Source organism: Enoplosus armatus, chromosome 22 (assembly GCF_043641665.1).
Source record: "Enoplosus armatus isolate fEnoArm2 chromosome 22, fEnoArm2.hap1, whole genome shotgun sequence".
NCBI lineage: Eukaryota > Metazoa > Chordata > Actinopteri > Centrarchiformes > Enoplosidae > Enoplosus > Enoplosus armatus.
This window is the reverse complement of record NC_092201.1, coordinates 2,219,718-2,241,274: the sequence shown is the minus strand read 5'-3', so window position 1 is coordinate 2,241,274 and position 21,557 is coordinate 2,219,718. Positions and strand designations below refer to the sequence as shown.

Genomic DNA, 21,557 nt, shown 5'->3' with positions numbered 1-21,557 from the left:
CATTAAATGGAAGCGCCTTGGTTACAGTCGGTGATCTTTGTTGCATATTATCCCCCTCTCTCCGTTTCCTGTCTACCTCTTCATCTCTCAAGCATGTTTTGCTTCCAAAACGTCCCGTTCATGACAGCAGAGAGACTAATTGCACAGTTTGTCTAGAGTTGCGTCTGCAGCAGCAGCTGCCGTCTGTCGGTTCCAGAGGCCTCCCTCTGCTCGCCTCAGCACCATCTCATCCTCGATATACTCAAACTGAGAAGAAGCGAGGAAGAGGAGAGGAGTGGTGCGTTTATGTGCTGTCATTTTTACAACCTTTCATGTTTTATAATCCTCTATATTCCCTGTTGAGTTCATCGCAGTCATCGCTGATGAATGCACCACCAGGACGGATTCACCGATCACTCCACGATTTAAAAACGGTTAAAAGTCAAATTACGTGACTTGAACGAACACCAGCGTGGAGGTGTGTTTCATTGTGATGCACATAGGATTTACTGGGCTAATCAAAAACACTCTTAAAGGCTGTGAAACCTGCTTAAAACGTCACATTTCCAACGTTATCCACCACAAAACAAGTCTGATCTGAAACGTTAGAAGAAAAGTCTCTGCATGTAACATAAGCAGCTGCCCAACCTCACCCTTAAACCCCGGAGCTCCACCATCAGCTAGAAGCCGGAGGAAGAGGATGCTTTGTGTAAAATCATTGTAAGCTGAGTTGCTGCTGCTTATGTTGATGTTGCATCACTGCAGCGGAGCTCCTGCGTTGGGTCGGCTTTTCTTTTCTTTTCTCAGAGATAAAAGAAATAAGTTCATTCATCAACGACTGAGGCTCGTGTTCGTCTTTGAGTAATGAAGCTGCTGCTGCTCGTTGGTGTTTTGGAGGGAAGAGTCGAGCCGTTGCACGAGTAGTGAACAAAAATAATTTGGTGCTGAAACACATTTTTAGATTCATTGATTATTAACTGATAATTCAAGTAATTTTTCAAGCAGCATCTCCTTCTTCCAGGTTCTTAAATATGAAGATTTGCTGGTTTAAATCATTTTAACTTTTGATATTAAATTTGTGACATTTATGAGACTAATAATGAATATAATCAGAAGGTGTTGTAACATGGTATATCTAACTCTATATTGTAATACTGATTTGTGATATATTAAATGTTTTTTATTGGTATTTTTTGACAGTAGAGAGATGACAGGAAACTAAGAAAATGGGGGACGCTGCGATTACATAATCACTGTCTTCATCTGTTTTTGACTAATTAAAAAATTAAACAATACGACGTCAAATCTCTGACCGTAGACACGTTTATTATCATGTCACGGTATATATCGTCACGTCCTGCGACCCTGAGATGCATCACCAGCACGCTGAAGCTGTGCAGCTGTCGGTCACCTGGCGGTTTTGGGAAGACGTCAGTCTCGGGTCAGCTCGGTGTCGTTGACACGTGATCGTATTTACGGGACGGTAATCTGTGCGTGTGCATTTGGTTGCATGTTTGTTTTTGTCCATTAGCAACGGAGCATGTGTGTGATCTGTGTTTGGGCTTCTAGGAAGCGTCCGAAGGTTTTGTTTGCAGTAGAAACAGCAGCAGCAGGTGTGTGTGTGTGTGTGTGTGTGTGTGTGTGTGTCCTTGACCGCTGTTTGTTCAGATAGGTGAGGCTGATAAAGGTAAAGCTATGAAGCTACCAGCCATCCTCACTTTCTCAGTTAAAATGTTTAACCCGTCCTCTTTATGTGGAATACAAACATCCCCATAGTGTCGATACTGATGCACATAAAAATAAAAATGTAAGAGAAATATCTGTTACAATATATGCTACATGCGGAAACGTTAGCAGCATGCTAACACAATGGCTCTACAATAAATCCCACTTTCATGAAGATTATCATTTCAATGAAAGATGACTAAATATGAGAAACGCCTCTCAGTATGATGCAGTTTTAAACAAAATGTAAACCTTCCTGAAGTAGTATTTATTTACTGTTGTAATAGACTGCATTCAACTAACTGAGTGTGTCTCCTCTTATTAACATCTTGGGCCTCATTCATGATCTCTTCCATGAGAATTCAACATGTTTATTCCGGTTTGAAGAAACCTGTGGACGCTTATCTCCATGCAAAATAGCTGCTTTGCCGTTGACGTCCATATTTCTCGCTAGTTCCGATATATTGCTGGTCCTGGGACAGAGTTGGCTCATTGCGTGATGTTTTAATCTTTCAAACACTGTAAACAAGAGTCCGCAGCCATGTTGGCGGCTCTGTGAGGCTGCACAGTGTTGCTCTGAGCTAAATGCTAATGTTAGCACGCTGAGATGTTCACAGTGTCATCGCAATGTTTACCATGTTCACCATACTAGTTGAGCGTGTTAGCTTGTTAATTAAGTTTGCTAATTACTGTAGCCTGAAACACAAAGTACAGCTGAGGCTGATGGGAGTAAAGCAAAGTGTTGAAATATTGACCTGATGATGGCGCTAGGTAATAGCTGTTGAGATATTTCAGCGTGGACTGACATTGGGAGGTTAGCGTTAGCAGCATTAGCCACATCCGCTACATCCTTCTCAAATTCCACTGAAATCCATCCATCATTTATTTTGAAAAAAAGTCCCCTCCAGTTGCACTTCCTTTTTCTCTCCGTTGAAGTTAATGTTTTCTGATTTTGGTTTCCTCTCTGTCGCCGTCATGAGTTGAGTCGTTTTGCTTCAGCATCACTTCTTCAGCTCTTCATCCTCCCGGCTGTCATTCAGGCCACATTGTTCTGGGTTTGTTATTCCTGTCAGAGTCTGACTCACTGGCTGTCACGTCCTCCCTACATTGTTCACAATCTTTGCAGCCTTTTCACATCATTTTCAGTTTAACCTTTGTGTCTCCACATTTGAGGAAAAAGGTTTCCATTACATGTTGTTTTGACTTAGAAATGTTAGCAGTCATGCTGCTTCGACTTTGACCATTCTGTAAAATATGTCTGCTGTGTATCGCCTTAATGGAAGTGCGATACTAAACTGCTAGAGTACCCGTTTAAAACAAGAAAACGTCTGCCAAAAGAGGGGTATAATTTGTCTTTTTCCCAGTGAAGTTCCTCTGGAGTGTCAGTCATATTTTACTTCAGGAGAAGATTTTGATTTTGGCTTGTCTGGAAATAAAAGACTGAATAATGGAATAATGACTTTGTGAAACTGAAAATAAATTCACAATTTAAGTAGCTTTAATTCAAAACTTCTCCATAAAGAATAGTCAAACAATATCAAATAAAAAATACAAATAATTCCCATTAATGCAAAGTGCTGTCTGACACTGATCCCTCTGGTTGATTTAGTGCCAAATGTGCAGAAACTAGAGCTCATTTAGTCGATTGACAGAAATAATAGATCGTCGTTTAATTAATAATTTAAGCAAATATTCTCAAACAGTAAACTGAATATTTTTAAGCAATTTGAAGACGTCACATTGGGCTCTTTCGACTGTTTCCTGACATTGTGGAGACCAAACAATTAGTCAGTTAATCAAGATAATAATTGGCAGATAGTTTGAACGTGATTGTTAGTTGCAGCTTTATCAGAAAGTGCTGAAAAACAACACGATGTGTTTCCTTTCCACACGAGAGCCGCGTGTTTAATGTAACACGTCTTTTTTAGGATGGTACAGTAATCCTATCAGTATGTGGACGGCGCTCAGTTTTCATTGGCTCACTGGGGATCTCTGAGCTGATGGAAAACTGGAATGTGGATGTGATCTTTGGCTGTGGGAATTTCCAGTGTTTTATTTTAGTCTGCGTTGGTAGTCGGAGGCTCTGAGGTCATTTATAGAGAAAAGGTAGCTGAAGATTCAAAAGAAGCAAACCCAAAGTCTGAAAGGTTGAAACCACGTGTCTGATAACTGTTATTATAAATACAAATGGTGCATGAGTGTTTAGACGCGAGTGGTCTCTCTGTGTGGGCTGGAATTAAAGCCACTTGTCTTCCTCTGAAGGCTGCTTTCACACCAAGAGTGTCAAGTCCACGGGGGTGCAGTTTGTCCGGAGGAAGCGGTCCTGTAATGTAAAGGTTTATGGGCGTTAAGGAGTCGGATGTGACGTCTGACCGCCAGCAGTTCAACACTCGAAAAGCCAATATTGTGTCATTTTTCATGTTTGCAACTGCGAAAATACAGACGAGACCAAAACGTTTCACTTAAACCTGCAATAACTGAGTTATTTGGCCTCTTGGGGGGCAGCAGAAACAAGCTGTGAACACAACACGGACATATCGACACCTTTTAAGTTGATCTGTTAGCAGTAAACAGTTGTTTATTTACACACCTGGAGCAACATGTTTCGTTTGGGGTCGTGTTTGTGTCACCTGATGAATTTAAGTCCAGTCTTCTCTCTCTGTTAGCTCTGGTTTTGGTCTCCACCAACTCCTGAGGGAAATATCTGGCTCTTTCTCTGAGAACAGCTGTCTGTTGTGGCTGAAAACAACGTCATGAGAGTGACCCAAAACAGTAACAGGCCGGACAAGGGCTGCAACTAACGATTCATCGATTAACTGTTTAGTCTGTAAATGTGAAAAATGCTCCCAGAGCCCAAAGTGACGTCTCCAAAACGCTATTTTTGTCCAACCAGCAGCCCAAAACCCAAAGACTCTTCAGTTACTGTCGTAAATGACAAAGAAAAGCAGCAAATCCTCACATTCAAGAAGGTGGAACCAGCAAACGTTTGACATTTTTTTTGCGACTAATCAATTAATCGACTAGTCGTTACACCTCTTGGACAGATAAACAACGCATCGTTCCAGACGTTGTTGTTGTTATTATAATATTGATTTTAGCCGCTTTAAGAACTTCAGTCAGATTTTGACCAAAATATCAAACTTTGCTGGAGTTAAAAGTTATTAAAAGTCCGTCCGTCACGGAGGAAATTCATATAGATTAAAAACATAAAGGACGTAAATATGGTAAATATGGCTGTTTAATAATAACAATAACACCGCTGCTTCTCCTCCTGGTCTGTGTTTTTGAAAAGCCGTTTTTCCACCTTGCGAGTCGGCCATTTTTGCATTCCTCCCCTCCGCAGCTTCACGTTCAGTCGCGTGGAAGCGAGAAACGCCGAGAAGAAGCTCCACATTTTATCTGCGTCACGGCGGACGTCGTCCCGTCACGGTGTGATCGCACCCTGAGCTCTGACAATCTAACAGGAAGCTCGGTGTGAGTGTGAGCTGCACAGATACTCACCGACACGCTCACACGTTCAAGACCTGCATGGTGGCATGAGTGTGAAGTGTGTGTGTGGCAGGATGTTGGTCTGAGGTGATATATCTGGATGACGGTGGCACACACACACACACACACTCAGACACACTCGTGAAGTCTTTTAAATGCTGTCCAGCTACATTTGATCCTCTGATTGGATGCTCGGCTGCCTCGTTACCACCACCGGAAACCACAATCCTCTCCTCCGCCATTTGTCTTTTCTTTCTTTCAACATTTTAGCGTTTTTGTTCTGCAGGGTGGAAAAAGATGATTTTAATTTTAAGAGTCTCCACACGAAGGAATAGAACTTTAAGTGCTATTTGTTGTCCTTATCATGCAATCAACATGCCACAGTTCATGCCGTGACGGTAATCATGACCACGCATGCACACACGCGCCACTGATTACAGATGAAGCATGCACATTTTAAATTGGCAATCAGCAAGTTCCTTGTTTTTCATTAATCTTCAAAATTGAAGAGAGATTCAGACGGAAACCATTCTTAGTATATGACGGGGCTCGTTAGGGAAATTATGCCCAAGTGATTTTGGTGCATTTACCTGCACTGACGCCCATTATTTTGGTCTTATTTGGCTCAACAGGTGAGGGTAGTGACTAGAGACTAAGTTTAAGTTACTAAGTTAAGTCCAACACTTTGGTCCAGACTGCAACATCTAAACATTCACGGTCCCCAGAGGATGAATCCTACTGGTTTTGGTGAGGCTGGATCATCGTTAAAGTAGGTGCAGATGTTCATGCCCCCCACCTCAGGATGATTTGTAATAACTCCGGTGTTCCTTTTAACTTTCCGTGTAGCGCCATCGTCAGGTCAAAGTTTCCCATCAGCCTCAGCTGAACTTTGTGTTTAGCAACTGATGACATTTTGGATTTAGCATGCTAACACGTGACAGAAGGTGATCGGGGTAAACATTTGTACATGTTGTGAGCATGTTAGCATGGTAGCATTTAGCCTAAATGCGGCTTCGCAGAGCTGCTAACATGACATTAGTCCCTTAGTCTCATTTTCCTTCTGTTGGAAGGTGTTTTATCTGCAGGATTTCTGGTTATCTTCATTTAGTTTTCGCGTATTCTCTTTGGATGAAACCTGGTTACATCGGTGTTAAAGGACTCGGGGGGGGGGGGGGGGGGGTCAGGAGGTAAACCAGGTTCCAGGCAGAATGGCTGTTTCACTGTTGAACGTCTTGGTAATGTTTGTCAAGTGCTTCCCATTTGGCTGCAGGCAGGACGAGAGGGAGGGAGGGGGAGAACACACACACACACACACACACACACACACACACACACACTCTAATCAGTGACAGTCAGTACTTTCCACTGGATGTGACACAGGGTTACCCGTGAATAAACCAGTTTAACAGAGTTGCTATTGACACTCTGCGAGGTGTGTGTGTGTGTGTGTGTGTGTGTGGTCCTAAACCATTACCCTGCTGGCTGAGCATCTGTTCAACTCTGTAACTCTTGAGTTTTCATTTTAAATCTTTTCTCATTCTCCCTCTTGACCCAGACTCATTATCGACACTCCGGTCTTCTGTCCGTCTTTCTCATGAATACAAAAAAGATCATTCAGCTGTGTGAAACTAAACAAGTCAAGCCTGGTTAAAGCCTGGTTACTGCACGTCCTGAATACCTGCGGTTCTTAGCGTTAGTTATTCTCAGAAAGTCTGTGTATTTAAGTGAGACCAAGTCATCACATTTGCTGTTGTTTAATCTAGCGATTATTTTCTCACGTCAAAAAATCGTGCCGGCGTCCAAAACTACTGAGAAATGTTGCCGAAGACATTCAGTTTACTGTCACATAAAACAAATAAAGGCAGAAAAACGCCACAATTGAGAAGCTGGAATCAACTCGTGTCACTTAAACAATGAATTAATTATTAATTAACTGATTAATTGACTAACCGTTTTAGCTTTAATGGCAGTTTAGTTAAATTCTGGTGAGACGTATATATAAAGGTAATAAATCAAGTTATCAGTGAAGGTCACAACCTCAACTAAAGACTGTCTGTGTGTGTGTGTGTGTGTGTGTGTGTGTTTTGGCTGTTTATGTATTTAGTTTGCATGCAGGCAGTACACGTACTACTTACAGTGTGTACTTGTACTGGGTTTTATATTTAGTTTGAAAGTGGTGGTTACATTTTGGGTTGGTGTGTGTGTGTGTGTGTGTTCATGTGCTTCATTTCCTGTGTGTTGGCCTGTTGCCTGTGTGACCCTGCATGATTTGGCTCTCCGCCTTCCTCCTCTCTTTATTTCTGTTTTGCTTTCTTTCCTCTCCCTTCTGGGATTGTCTTGTTGTGTCTTTCTAGAAAGATCCGCAGAGCTCGTATGTATTTAAAAAAAATCAGCCTCCAAAATGAAATAATAGCGTTGACCTTCACCTCAACTCAGCTGAAGACAGACACACGTCTTCATGAGATTTTGAGTTCCTGTTTTACACTGAGCCGGACTTTATTTTGAAGCCTCCATGTTTTTAATATGCTCATATTTACTGTGTTGATACTGTTTGCTTTTAATTCAAACTCAGCATTTCCTGCAGATGTTTTACATTAAAAGCCTCCTTTCCCTCCTCTGGGAGGATTTTATTGTGAAACGACCACAGGAAGTGGACGTGAGCCAAAGAGCAATAAGTTTGTTGTTTTACTGTTGGAATTAATTGAAATGTACACCATTCATTAACAGGTTATTAGGTGAGGTTAGAGGTTAGTATTCTAGTGCAGTATTTGAGTACTTAAATACCCAGAATAAATTTTTCAGAACAATTTATTAGACAGAAATATTAAAAACTAGACTTGGTGCAGGTATACTGGGACCAATGAAACCATTGCTTTAAAGGGCTTGAACATGTACTTTATACATGTTTGTGCATATTAAGGCTTTGAGTACATATAACAATATGAGAAAATGTTTTCAAAAGCAACAAATATTGTGTATGTGGCATTTTATCAAATCTGCTTATTAAATCTGAATTGCTTCAATTTGAATTCTTAAAAATGTAACAGCTGGAACTGAACTACTCAATACATCCGAATAACAAAGAGAGAGGATAAATTAGGTGTTTTTAGACGCCTATCTTAACAAAGTATTTTTACTATCTGAGAGGTGGATCCCAAACGTTCCCGGCTCTCAGGATCCTGGTCCCTGTGCGTCTTTTTGTTTACGCTTGTTGCTGTTTTTCTGTGTGTTTTTCCTCTCACACTCTGCAGTGAAATAAACGAGCCATTTACAGTCACATTGTTTCTTCTAAATGAAACCAAATGTCCCTGAACACACACACACACACACACACACACACACACACACACACCACTGAATGTACAACTTTCCAACAAATGCATTTCCATCTGGTGTTGTCTACATCAGCAGTTTAGATTCACTGATTGTCTGTTGTTTGTGTGTGTGTATGTTTTGGAGTGTGTGTGTGTATGTGTGTGTGTGTGTGTGTGTGTGTGTGTGTGTGTGTGTGTGTGTGCATTAGGTCATTTTGGCATCTCAGCTGTAATTACAGGCTGTATAGAAACAGACAGGAAGGCTGTGGGGAGGTCAGGACTCTCGTCTCTGATCCAGCTGTGTGTGTGTGTGTGTGTGTGTGTGTGTGTGTGTGTGTGTGTGTGTGTGTTCATACCTGTTGCTGCTGATACGAGTGTTTGACTGGACAAACGTCTGCTCCACATCTGTATCTGGACCGTGGAAGTGAAAGAGGGTTCACATGAGGTTGACAAGTTTAACTTAAACCCGGGGTGACAGTAAGCCTGGGAGCTGCCTGAGAAGACGAGTTCAGGGGAAGAAAGCATCGAAGTTCCAGGAGGTTTGATTTTTATTTGGCTCAGGATCACAGGACGGTTTTGAAGATTATATTACACAAAAAAGTGGTGATTGACGAACTTTGTTAGCATTTTTCTGATGTTACCATGTTGTAGAAAAACAAATAATTTGGGGAATAGCAAGTTTGCTAATTTGCTTTAACTTGCAGTTAGTTAGACGAGAGGATTGACGTATATTTAAACTCAGTGGGTCCAGTACAGTGATAGCTCTGAGATGTGTTTAGCCTAGCTTAGCACAAAGACTGGAACTGGGGGACACTTCTAGCCTAGCTCAGCACTTTCAAACAACTTCAAAACTGTCTGATTTCAATAGCAGTTAGCATTGGGTTTTAGGTTAGCATTGGGTCTTTTTAGCATTGGGTTTTAGGTTAGCATTGGGCCTTTTTAGCATTGGACCTTTTTAGCATTGGGTTTTAGATTAGCATTGGGTCTTTTTAGCATTGGGTTTTAGGTTAGCATTGGGCCTTTTTAGCATTGGGTTTTAGGTTAGCATTGGGTCTTTTTAGCATTGGGTTTTAGGTTAGCATTGGGCCTTTTTCTTGACAACCAACTGTGACTAAATGTAGAATCTCCATTTAAAAAATAGCCTCCATCAGATGTAACACACTGCATCTTCCAACAGCTTGAAAACAGTCTCAAAACAGCAAGTTGGTCACCAATACAACCATAAACACAGACGGAACATTGTGTAAATAAGACGGTGTTGTCGCTAGCTAACAAGGTGCATCGCTACGAATAGAGTTGTGAAGTGGAAGATGTTATTCTGGGCGTGCAGGGAAGTAAAAGTCCTGTTTACTTTCTGTATAGACGACGTTAGCTGACGTGCAGTTTGAGCACCTTTTAAGACTGAGATGGGCACAAAGAACAAAAGATGAGCAGATGTTCAGTTTCTTTTTGGATTCTGGATCAATTCTGGGTGAATTTGGCAACGTTGTGCGTCTTATTTAAGTTTAAATAACTTAAACTGATGGCCGTATATATATATCTATATTGGTCGTTAAGCTAACATACAGTCACATACAGTAGAAGTTTGGTGTCACTCATCAGTTAAATATCTATGTTAACAGAGAAGTTGGTGTATTCCTGTAACATGCTTTGTTTATAAGAAGCTGATCTGGGTCCAGCTGTTATTTCCTGTTGGTGTGTTGTTGTGATTCCTCAGATTAGTAGGTATTTCCTGGAGGTGTGTTTGTCTGGAACGAACGAGTCGACTCCTCCACTCTTTCCTCTCTTTCTGCCTCTCATACTTTTTCCTCCTTCTTGCAGTATTGTATTTCGGTTTGTGTGTGTGTGTTGTAGTAAATTCCTGCTCCAGTTATGAGGTGATTAGTCATATGGTATCAGTTTATTTTGCCAGTAATGGAAACTGCTCGCTGCCAAAAAACGCCCCTCTCTCAGCTTCCCAACTTCCTTCTCTCCCTCAGCTTTTCTCCTCTTATTTTTTTCTCTGTAATGTTCTCCCTCCTCCTCTTCCATCCTCTCGTTTTATTACCTTTCTCCACTCCTCTCACCTTCCCCCTTTCGTCCTCCTTATTGTGTTCTTTTCAATCCTCCTTTAATCTTCCACCCCCTTCCTTCTCACCACTTTTTCCAATCTTTATATCGCTCTTGTTTCTTCTCTTTTTAATTTTCCCTCCCTCGATCATCAGTTTCTATTTTGTCTTTTCTCCTCCTGTCACCACCTCCCTCTTTTAATGTGATTTTTTTTTTTTTTTTTAATGTTTATAGAGGATGACAAAATGGCTGTGCCCCTCCCAGCTAGTAAAGAAAACATGCTCAGACTCAGGAAGTAAAGGAGCATTTCACTTTAAACGGTTTTGTTTTAAATTCTCCACAAAAACTGGAAAACATATGTTGCATTAATTAGAAACCAACCCAATCAGTGATCTTTACTAGTTGCATTAGAGTAATAGATTACTTTTAGTATTCCCCTAGTGGTTGTTTCGTTCCAGGTCGACTGACTGTGGCCACTCTGATAAATATTCCACAAGCATCTCGCACTCGAACAAGCTTAATGTTGTGTCAATTAGAGAGGGGGGATGGTTAGGACAAGAGATAAACGCACAGAGGCAGACAGCGGCCGGCTGAGTGTTTACATTTCGAGGCAGCAGGTCTGATTATGAAGGAATGTGAGGACGCCTCGGTCATGTCAGCGTTGGATAAGAAGGATTACGGGTCATTCGCAACCAAAACAGCAAGATTTAATGAAGCGCAGGCGTCACACCGCGCAGTTATTTGGAAGTTGGTAAAGTCATTGAGAAATCCATTAACTGTAAAATGACTGTCTTCTTCTGTGGTAGTAATTGTTTGTCTGTGTTGTTCTGTTTCAAAACGGAAGTGAGATATTTTGGGTCTCTTGCAGTTTTCAGGACTCGTTTTGCTGCAACGATTTGTCGAGTTATCGATCAGCCGATTAAAAGAAAATGGATCCGCTCCTATTTTGATAATCGATTAATCGAAACAGATTTTTTTCTGTCATATTGGTTCCCAAAGAGGCCTTTATGTTGGTGTTAGCATGTTTCTCACACTGATCTGACTGTTGTCTGGAAGCTATATTACAGCAACACTACTGAATAAAACTATAGTCTCCTCTTTATACACTGGTTTATATACTGGACTTTGAATGTTGTATTCGCCCTTGAGATTTCCACATGATCACATATTCAAGAATGTATTTAACTGTGCATTTAACTTTGAAAACTGGATTTAGTGTTGAGTATGGTCCTGCCCCTCCCCCCACTGCTCTGGCTGTCAAAACAAGTTGTGGAGCAGCTGGAGTCTCACATTAATCCAACAACAACATTTAGTTGACTTTGAAGGGTGATTGGCATGAAAATAATCTGAAGAACGTGTTTTCAAATCCTGTCGGGGGGGGGGGGGGTTTAGGGTCGCGTAAGTGGTACGAGTTCAAGGTCCTGTGAATGTTACAGGTTTTGAAATGTAAATGTGTGTGAGTGATCGACGCCTCTGCAACGGTGTAGATGGGGAAATAGCATGTGTTTGACTCCACAGGAGGCAGACAAGGCATGCTAAAGCTGCATCTCATTAATGCAAGTGTGTGTGGCGGAGAGAGCTGCCAAACAGGAGGACGTCAATGCCAACAACAGACAAACACACACACACACACACACGCGCGCGTCAGGGTTGTTTCTCAAGGACGCGGCCTCACGCACATCACTTAGTGCCGTATGCTTGTGGGTGAATCTGTCTCGTATCAGCATGAGGCGGCGCAGACCTCCAACACGTTACCAAGCAAGCTCCATCCAGAGGAAACGTTCGGAAAGTTGGGTCGTCTTCCCTTTTTCAGCCCAAACAGCCATCTGAGAAGTTAAATTTAGACTTTTTATACTTTATACTGAACCACATTTGAGTAGTCAAGGTAACGCAGCCAAAATGAGGAAATAGGGAAATAGGGCTTATTCGCCTTTTTATGCCAAGACTTAGATGAGACAGTTGATACCACTTTCATATCTGTAGGGTGAATGTGAATCTACTGTCAACATCCAGTTAGCCTAGCTTAGCATAAAGTGTGATAACAGAGGGATACAGCTAGCCTGGCTCTGTCCAAAGGAAACCTCTTCAGCTCACTAACTAACACGTTATATCTCATTTGTTTAATCTGCACAAAAACCAAAGTGTAAAAATGGCGGTATTTCGGGATCAGTAACTTCCTGAAGTTTCTGCCGGTTGCCTGGCAACTGGTCCAGGAAATGGCATACAACACCACAATAAACTTTTTTTACAGATTTTTTTTTATGGATTAAACAAACGACACTTCAGAGCTGCTGACTTGACAACAGCTAATTGTTTATTTATCTTTAAAGGAATAGTTCAACATTTTGGGAAGTACGCTTATTTGCGTAGTATTTCTTGTGGGTTGCCAGGCAACCAGCGGAGACTTCCCAAAAAAGTTACTGTTCCCAGCCAAGAAGTTGGTCGTTTTCACACTGAAGTTTTGCACGGGTTCAACAAACAAGGTGTAACGTGTGAGCTTAGCATGTGCTGGTAGGCAGATTTCTAAACGTTGGACAGTGTTGCAGACTGAATTCTGTATCCGTCCGGATGGAAAGTTCAAATTTAATGGAAAAATGCTGTTCTGGGAAACACGCTGAATATTTCTGTGTGACATTTGAATGAGATGAGATGATTTTTGAAGGGATTAAACTGGTTAAATTGCTCTATGTGGATAAAATATTGGCTATGTGCAGCTTCATTACAGAAAAAATATTGGTATCCACATTCAAAAACGCCCATATCTTTCCAATCCGAGTTTGATTTATCTTTCCAGACACAGACTCTGATAGATGTCCAAGCGCCTCATGCATTTCCATCAAATATTTGATGTGCACCCAACTGCTGTTAATGCCAAGCTTTGTGGCAAACAGATCAGAGCAGTCATGGAGGGAAGAGTTGTGTAGAGAGAAAGACATTTTCGGGACAGGGCGAAGGCATGACGAAAGTGAAACAGACAGATGAGAGAAGAAGAAGAGGGGGTCAGAGAGGAGTCCATGACAGTTCAAAAGTAGGATTTCTATCGACAAGAAGGTTTCGAGACTGATGCTGACAGTTTTGGATTGAAGCTGCAGCCTTTTTTTTGTTGTTGTTGCTGAAATAGCTTTAAATGCCGTCATTTTAATGCCAAGACATTTCCGAAAATGTACAAGTATTCAGTGTTACTCTTGACACTCTTGACAAAGTGTCAAGAGCTTCATTCTCTTCAGGCCGGAACAGATTCTGCATCAGCATTTGGAGGCTTAAACCGTCAGTGTTCATCCAAAAAGTGGAGCAGCTGTCGACGGTCGGGGTAAAATAACAGCAATACAACGGTATAGAAAAGGGACGCCGCTAACATCATTTGTCCAATCCAACTTTGTCCAATCCAATGTGTCAATAAAGTCTGTTCAAACCAGAGCTGACGCACACAAACTGACTCAAATGTGAAATTACTTTTTATGCTTCAAAACATCTTAAATGTGTCATTGAATCACTTCAGCAAACAATAGATGATCAAAGATGTTACCTGGTGGGTTCTGAATGCACCGCCATCTTTGTTGTAGTTCAAACATAAAATAATAATCAATTGCTGGTGCCTGTGCAGAAAGTTGTGAATTTCACCTTTTATAAAGAGTAAATCCATGCTGCCCCACCTCCACTGTCCTGCTGCACCCCAGTCAGAAGGTATTTTGTTATTGATTTGGGACGGACCAAAACATTTAGCATGCCTCTCATTGGGCGTGACACTGAACCCCAAGTTGCTCCTGATGATCTGGTAGCATTGTAGCTAGCTGTCATCAGTGTGTGTGTGTGTGTGTGTGTGTGTGTGTGTGTGTGAGAATGACAGGCAAATTGTAAAGCACTTTGGATTAAAGCGCTATATAAATGCAGCCTTTTCCCCATCTCGTGGTGGGCTGTGCAGCTGCAAACTTCTTCCCTGTGTGATTCAGTGTTGAATAACCGTTTGACAGTCAGTCGGCGTCTCGCTTCAGGTTATCGCGCCGGCAGTCGGCCACATTTAGCAGTTGGGTGTGGTGTGTCCAGCACCGGGCCCGTTTTACCTGAGTCTTCACCCCTTTTAGATTGTCATGGCTACCTCTTACACCCAGGTGCAGCTCGACATTATTCTTTAGCTAGCACACAGGATGAGTTGACACTATTCCACCAATCAACAGGTGGGGCTAACGTGTCGAGAGAGAGAGAGATAGAGAGAGAGAGAGAGAGAGAGAGAGAGAGGCGATTGAAAAGTTGTTTTGTTTGTATTCAGCAGAACATGGCCGTGTGTGTGTGTGTGTGTGTGTCCAGTGATTTGTAGGTGTAAAGGCTTTGCTCTGTCACTTCCATTAAACATGCTGTCCTCATTTCTGTTCTCTCTTCACCTCTCTACCTCGCTTGCTCTCTCTCTCCCATGTATTTCCACTGTCTCTCTCTCTCTCTCTCTCACCTTCCTTATCTCTACCTCCATCCTCCATCTCACTTTTTCGGCTTTTCTGTCTCGTCTTCCCAGCGATGCTCATCTCTCGCTTGGTTGCTGTTGCTGAGGTTTGGACTCTGGCTTGCTGCAACACACACACACACACACACACACACACACACACACCTCCAGACAGCGCTCCACTACACTGGTCAGGAAATTGGACCCTCAACAGGCTGTATATTGGAAATGAAATTCCTTTGAAAGGCCCAGACACACACACACACACACACACACACACACACACACACACTCTCTCTCTCTCACAGACTGAGTTTTGAAGACAGGAGTCTGTTGCCGCTTGCTGGTTTTAACTATAGAGTCTTATCTACAGAACCACTATCAGTAGTTTAAAGATAGAGCTGGTGGAGCTCTCTCTCTCTCTCTCTCTCTCTCTCTCTCTCTCTCTCTCTCTCCTGCCTTTTGTCTTGCTGACAGTCGGTGTCTCTCGCCCACGTGTGCTGCTGACAGATAAGGCATTGATGTTAATTACGAGACATGTAGCCTGTCAGACAGAGAAAGAGTCGGGGCAGAGAAAAGTAGACGGCGAGCGTCGACCGATATCGGATTTTCAAATATCGATGCGGATCATTCAAAGTCCTTGTTGCCATTTGTTACAACTCGGGTCTTATTTTTGTAGTTTTAATTGAGATGACGCTAAACAAAGTTATAGCTGAAGTCAAAGTCTGATGGGGCGGTCGGCTGATCAGACATCTGGAGGTGAAGCCCAAAGTGAACAGGCCTGAAATGTTTGCTTATAATCCCTCAATGCTCAGGGACAAATGTGATCATAGTTTCACAATTCTCCTTTGTTTTCTCTTCCATCACAGTTTGGGTAACCTCGCCATTCTTATGTGATGTTAATTTATAGTTAAAGTAGAAATGATTTCCCTTTCGCCATCTTTCAAAGGCTCATTTTCACCGTATACAAGATTTTAAGGACGCGATAGAAGCCTGACTTTCCAGTATTTCCCACCTGATTCAGTCATGCAACTCAATAGAAACTCAAATGTTTCTTAAGACTTAAAGGGTAAAACTGGCGTTAATTTCTTTTTACTATGATCAACAAACCCTCTTTTATCCTACACACAGCCTGATACATCTTATGCCATATATATCCAGTTATTTTAACGGCATGCGTTTGATTTTTCTGCTTCTGGCTTAATCACCGTCGGCAGCGTTCATTTGGTGATTTGCAGGTGAGTAAAAAGATGTCTAGACTTCCTAAATATAATCCTGACTGCAGGTCCACACACACAAAATGCTGTTGATACTACGGTTCCGTGAAACCTCGACATCTAGACCTGCGAAAGACTGAATCGCTGCTCACTGGGACGGTTATATGACTCGACAAGAGTAGGAGAATGTTAATTCTCAGCTAAATAAAGTATAAAGTCGGTATCAGCAGGGAAAGTGGTATCATATCGGAGCTGTTAAAGATTTTAGAGCTGATTTGTGTTTGTGCGTCACTCGCGTCTCAACCTGTAGTACGATTCCCACGAGCCTCGCAGCTTCTCTCTGTACCTGCAGTACAAAGTCACATTACATGTCTCTCTATCTGTCAGGCTGACAGTCTGAGCGGCAATGAGAAGCCCCCCTCGGGTGGTGTACGTGCACGCTCATGCATGCAGGTGTACAAATGTGTGTGTGTGTGTGTACGTTGTGACATTTTCTTTGTGTTTCTTGTTGGGAGTTTTTCATCTGATGAGTTAAACTGGGACCGTGAGGAAGCATTTGGCACATATTAATGTGTGTCAACCGTGAGATGAGCCTGTTAGTGTCAGTGTGTCTTTGCCGTTTCCCTCCTTCACAAAGCAGCTTTTTGGTGGTCTGAAAACACACATTTCATTGAGTATAAAATGCCCTTTTTTCGCTGCTCTAATAAAAAGCAGAGATAGCAGTACAAATGTGTGTCCTCTCTGCTTTCGTGAACACGGTCAATATCCTCGAACAGTTGTTGCAGTTTCAAATCTGTCATTAGTTATGTTCGATAAGAAACAGGCTGATGGAGCAGCTTTCTTTTCATTATTTCTGTTGTTAAATCGCTCTTAAAATGCATTCCCAGGTGATATTAAAAAAGCTTCGGTTCAGCGCCTTTAGAACTGTAATTTCCTCTGTAGCAAATTTCCCAATTTATCCTCTCAGCTGTTTGCAGCCTCGAAACTGGATTCCCCATTAACCTTGAGGCTGAGTCATTTTGGCAAATTCCCATTAACCTCCAGAATGAGTTGTTTGGTGAATTCCCATTAACCTCCAGCATTAGTCGTTTATCAGACAACAAAGAAGTGTTCGTGGGAGGGCTCAGAACTTATTTCTGGCTCATTTGGAGGTATTTCTTCCTACTTGCACAGGATGATTGCTTAAATTAGGGTCACAGAGAGTCGTCCAACTCCAACAGTCAGGTACTTTTAAGGGTTATAGTCATAGACTGTTTGTAAAGATGGCCGCCGCGTCTCCACCACTGACTGTATATCAAGACGGCTGCGGCGTCTCCACCACTGACTGTATATAAAGATGGCCGCCGCGTCTCCACCACTGACTGTATATAAAGATGGCTGCGGCGTCTCCACCACTGACTGTAGATAAAGATGGCCGCCGCGTCTCCACCACTGACTGTATATAAAGATGGCTGCGGCGTCTCCACCACAGACTGTAGATAAAGATGGCCGCCGCGTCTCCACCACTGACTGTATATAAAGATGGCCGCCGCATCTCCACCAAAGACTGTATATAAAGATGGCTGCGGCGTCTCCACCAAAGACTGTATATAAAGATGGCCGCCGTGTCTCCTCCACAGACTGTATATAAAGATGGCCGCCGCGTCTCCTCCCACATACGGCCGCTGCCATCTTGTGCTGGTGACATCATTTGGAGCCAGAGTCGGCGCTGTGGTGATCGGGGGGTGGAGCCGCGGTATCGAGGTCCCGCCCCTACACACTCGCCCGACCTGATGGCGAGCACACCACAGTCAATCTCAGCTGTCAATCAAGACATTTCACGCCGTTCTTTTAGAGTCAAATATTAAATTAATTAAAACCAAACTGATCAGAAAAAAACAAATATAGGATGAGATCTGCCTGAAATGACAGAAACCATCTTTGGGAAAAAGTTATTGGAGGTGTACTTTGATTTCTGTACCATCCACTAACATGGAGGGGGCGGGGCTTATGACCTACACTGGAGCCAGCCACCAGGGGGCGATGGAGACGTTTTGGCTTCACTTTTAGGGAGCCGTCATGTCCCAATGATAGAAAGACAGAGTGTGACCGGTTGGGTTTGCCTTGTGTGATTGATGAGCTGCAACTAATTGCAATAAAGAAGTAGGTGCTGTGGGGGTGTAGGCTGGTTTTCCTGCCTTTTTGTCACTCATCAGTTGCCTGTTGGAGTTTGGAGGTGAGTTCAGGTGGGTTTGGTGAACATGATGATGGGTTAGGGTGAAACAAGACCGGACTGGATAATAAGCAATATTCCAGCCTATTTTCTTTGCAGTCTTATATATATATATATAGTTTCTCCATCTTGGCCTCAGTCCAGTTGAGTGCCATCATACAGCAGCTCATAGCTCACTGAATAAACCAGAAGCCTCCGAGAGTCAGGAGAGATTAGGTTGCACTCAGAGTGTGTGTACTTTCTCTCCTGTGTCTCATGCTCAATGGTGTGTGTCCGTCCACTCGCATTTTGTAGGACTAATTTAAGCTCGTCCACGCACACATACACGGACAGACATATGCAAGAAGCACACGCACATCTGAGGATAGGGGTTTTAGTCGAGGGTCAGCGAGCATGTGAACGGAAACGTGGAGTCATCTTCATACAAACAGACGAGTGTCGGAACGAGGGAAGGCAGAAAATGGAGGAGGAGGAAATGGGACGTTCAACAGATCGAAAGATATTAAAACGGAGCTGGATTAATGGAGAAAAATGATCACAAAAGCAAAGGGAAAGGGCGAGAGAAGAGATATGAGAAATAATGTTCAACGTCAGGGAATGTAAGTCGATCTGAACGCCTGAGCTCCCAGGAGTCGGCCTAAGGTCGTGAAACTGAGTAAATATGAGTGAAAGACGAATGATGGGTTGAGATGCAGCCTGCAGCCTGGCAGCTTCTTAATGTTCTGTGTCGTCTCCGTTGGTGTGATTTCCACAGCGATTTCTTCTACATCCATCCAGCGTGCAGCAGTGGACACAGTAAGCTGGGAGGGAAGATAAATGTAAAAGGCTCCCAGTAGCAGCAGGGCCTGTTCACACATATGGACTCACACTAGCACACATCCTCCTGCCTCTCATTAGCCTGAAGCTTGCGGGAGTGTTTAGCGTTAAGTATGCAATTAACATCCTCAGATCTGATTGGACAGTTATTTTCTCTTGTTGCCACTGCACTGGTAGTTCATTTCCAGATTGATGTGTTTCCATGCATCCTTATTCAATTCCTGGTAGCTGGTTAAAGTGATATAACTGAGAGCAGGGATGCCTTTGACTGCAACAATCTGCTTTTTGCACATTTATTTGAGGTTTTTACAAATTTGAGTTAGGATGGAAAACCCCCCCAGCTGTGCTTTTGTTTCTCTGGATTCTAAACAAGCTTGTTTGGTTGACTCCTGCTCCTGTCAGAGAATATTAGGGTTGGGTTAATATTCGCATTTGGGTTAGCATTTTAAAGTTGTAGCTGCTCGAGGGGGAGCTAGTTTTACACTTAGCTTGTTTCAACTACTTTATATACAGTTAGCTAGTTTAAGTACTTTATATACAGTTAGCTAGTTTAAGTACTTTATATACAGTTAGCTAGTTTCAACAGTTAGCTAGTTTCAGCTACTTTATATACAGTTAGCTAGTTTCAACAGTTAGCTAGTTTCAGCTACTTTATATACAGTTGGCTAGTTTCAACTACTTTATATACAGTTAGCTAGTTTCAACAGTTAGCTAGTTTCAACAGTTAGCTAGTTTCAGCTGCTTTATATACAGTTAGCTAGTTTCAACAGTTAGCTAGTTTCAGCTACTTTATATACAGTTAGCTAGTTTCAACAGTTAGCTAGTTTCAGCTACTTTATCTACAGTTAGTTAGTTTCAACAGTTAGCTAATTTCAGCTACTTTATATACAGTTAGCTAGTTTCAGCTACTTTATACACAGTTAGCAAGTTTCAACAGTTAGCTAGTTTCAGCTACTTTATATGCAGTTAGCTAGGTGTAAATACTTTATATACTGTTAGCTAGATCAGTCCAGTGGTTCCCAACATAAGGATTGGGGCCCATCCAAAAGGTCACAAGATAAATGTGATGGGTCATGGGATGTTTAATGGTAGAGGAAAGAAGAAAAAACTAAGTTCTGCTACACAAATCTATATTCATTTTTATGGATTTATATCTAATCTTTGCTATTTTTGTGAAATATTAGAGAGTTTTACCTCTTCAGGCCTCAAACTGTTATTAAAATTGAACCACTTCAGAGATTTAGAGGCTAAATGTCTCTTTGGTGAAACTTCTAACAACTCCGACTTCTGAAACATGGCAAGGAGCCCAAATCAGACTCTTTGTAAGAAATCACAAGCCAACTAGGCTGCGAAACAGTACAACATTTAGTGAAGTAGCATGAAGTGGAAATGCTTGTGTACCCGGACTCTGATATTTTGAGGTTTAATGAAAATTGCATTTTATGTTAATATACGGAAAGTGTTTAACATTAAAACTGGATCAGCAAGTTGTTGTTAATTACTTTCTGCGTGTCCTGCCAAGAGTGGAGGTCTGCAGGAAACTCTGAATACTTGTAATTGCTACGAGACATCATTATTTAGACGTATCAGCTTTCATAACACTCTCATCATATCTTGAGGAGCACGAGTCTGTGATGTTTTGGGAAACTAAAGCAGGCAGTAAAGCTCTTTATCGGGCACATCCTGTTCTTAGACGACTTGCAGCTTGTGATCTCTAGAACCCATGAGAGCAGGCGCTTAAGTGGGTTTGAAGCGTCTTGACGGTGATTGATGCCAGCAGGCAGCTCTGAATGCAGACCACACTACTGGTCCTTATCACCGACACATCCGGCTCCAAAACAAGATGTCAGCTGTTTTTTTTGTGTTTTTTTTATTTTTTATTTTGGAGGGAAAGACGTGGTCTGACTGCTAGTAGGACGTCGGCGTGACGGGAGAACACACGAGAAGAAGTTGTGTTGACAATCGTTTGCTGTTTTATTTTTCACAAAACACTGACAAGCTTTGTAAAAGAATCTCTGTGGAGTAAATCAGTGTGTGTGTGTGTGTGTGTGTGTGTGTTGAATCCAGACCTATCTTTGATGCTTAAGAAAAGGGCTGCAGGCATGAGATTAAAAATTGGACACCTCCAGTCACAGATGATTCATTGAATTAGTCCCACGAACCTCCAGAGCATTCAGCAGTAAACGGCGGAGCGATGGATGAATAGTTAGCATAATTGTTATTACGGTTCTTTAGCTACGGTGCATCTGTCTGTGTACTGTCTCTGTGCTCTTTTTCTGGTCTAATTGTTTTGAAACTGCCGAGTTAGAGGTCTCAACAGA

General features: G+C 42.2%; 1 protein-coding gene across 1 annotated transcript in view; it reads left to right on the top strand.

Annotated features, from left to right (window-relative positions):
• Positions 1-21,557, top strand: part of plxnb2a.1 (plexin b2a, tandem duplicate 1) — a 142,445-nt gene that overhangs the window by 9,438 nt on the left and 111,450 nt on the right. The window lies entirely within an intron of this gene.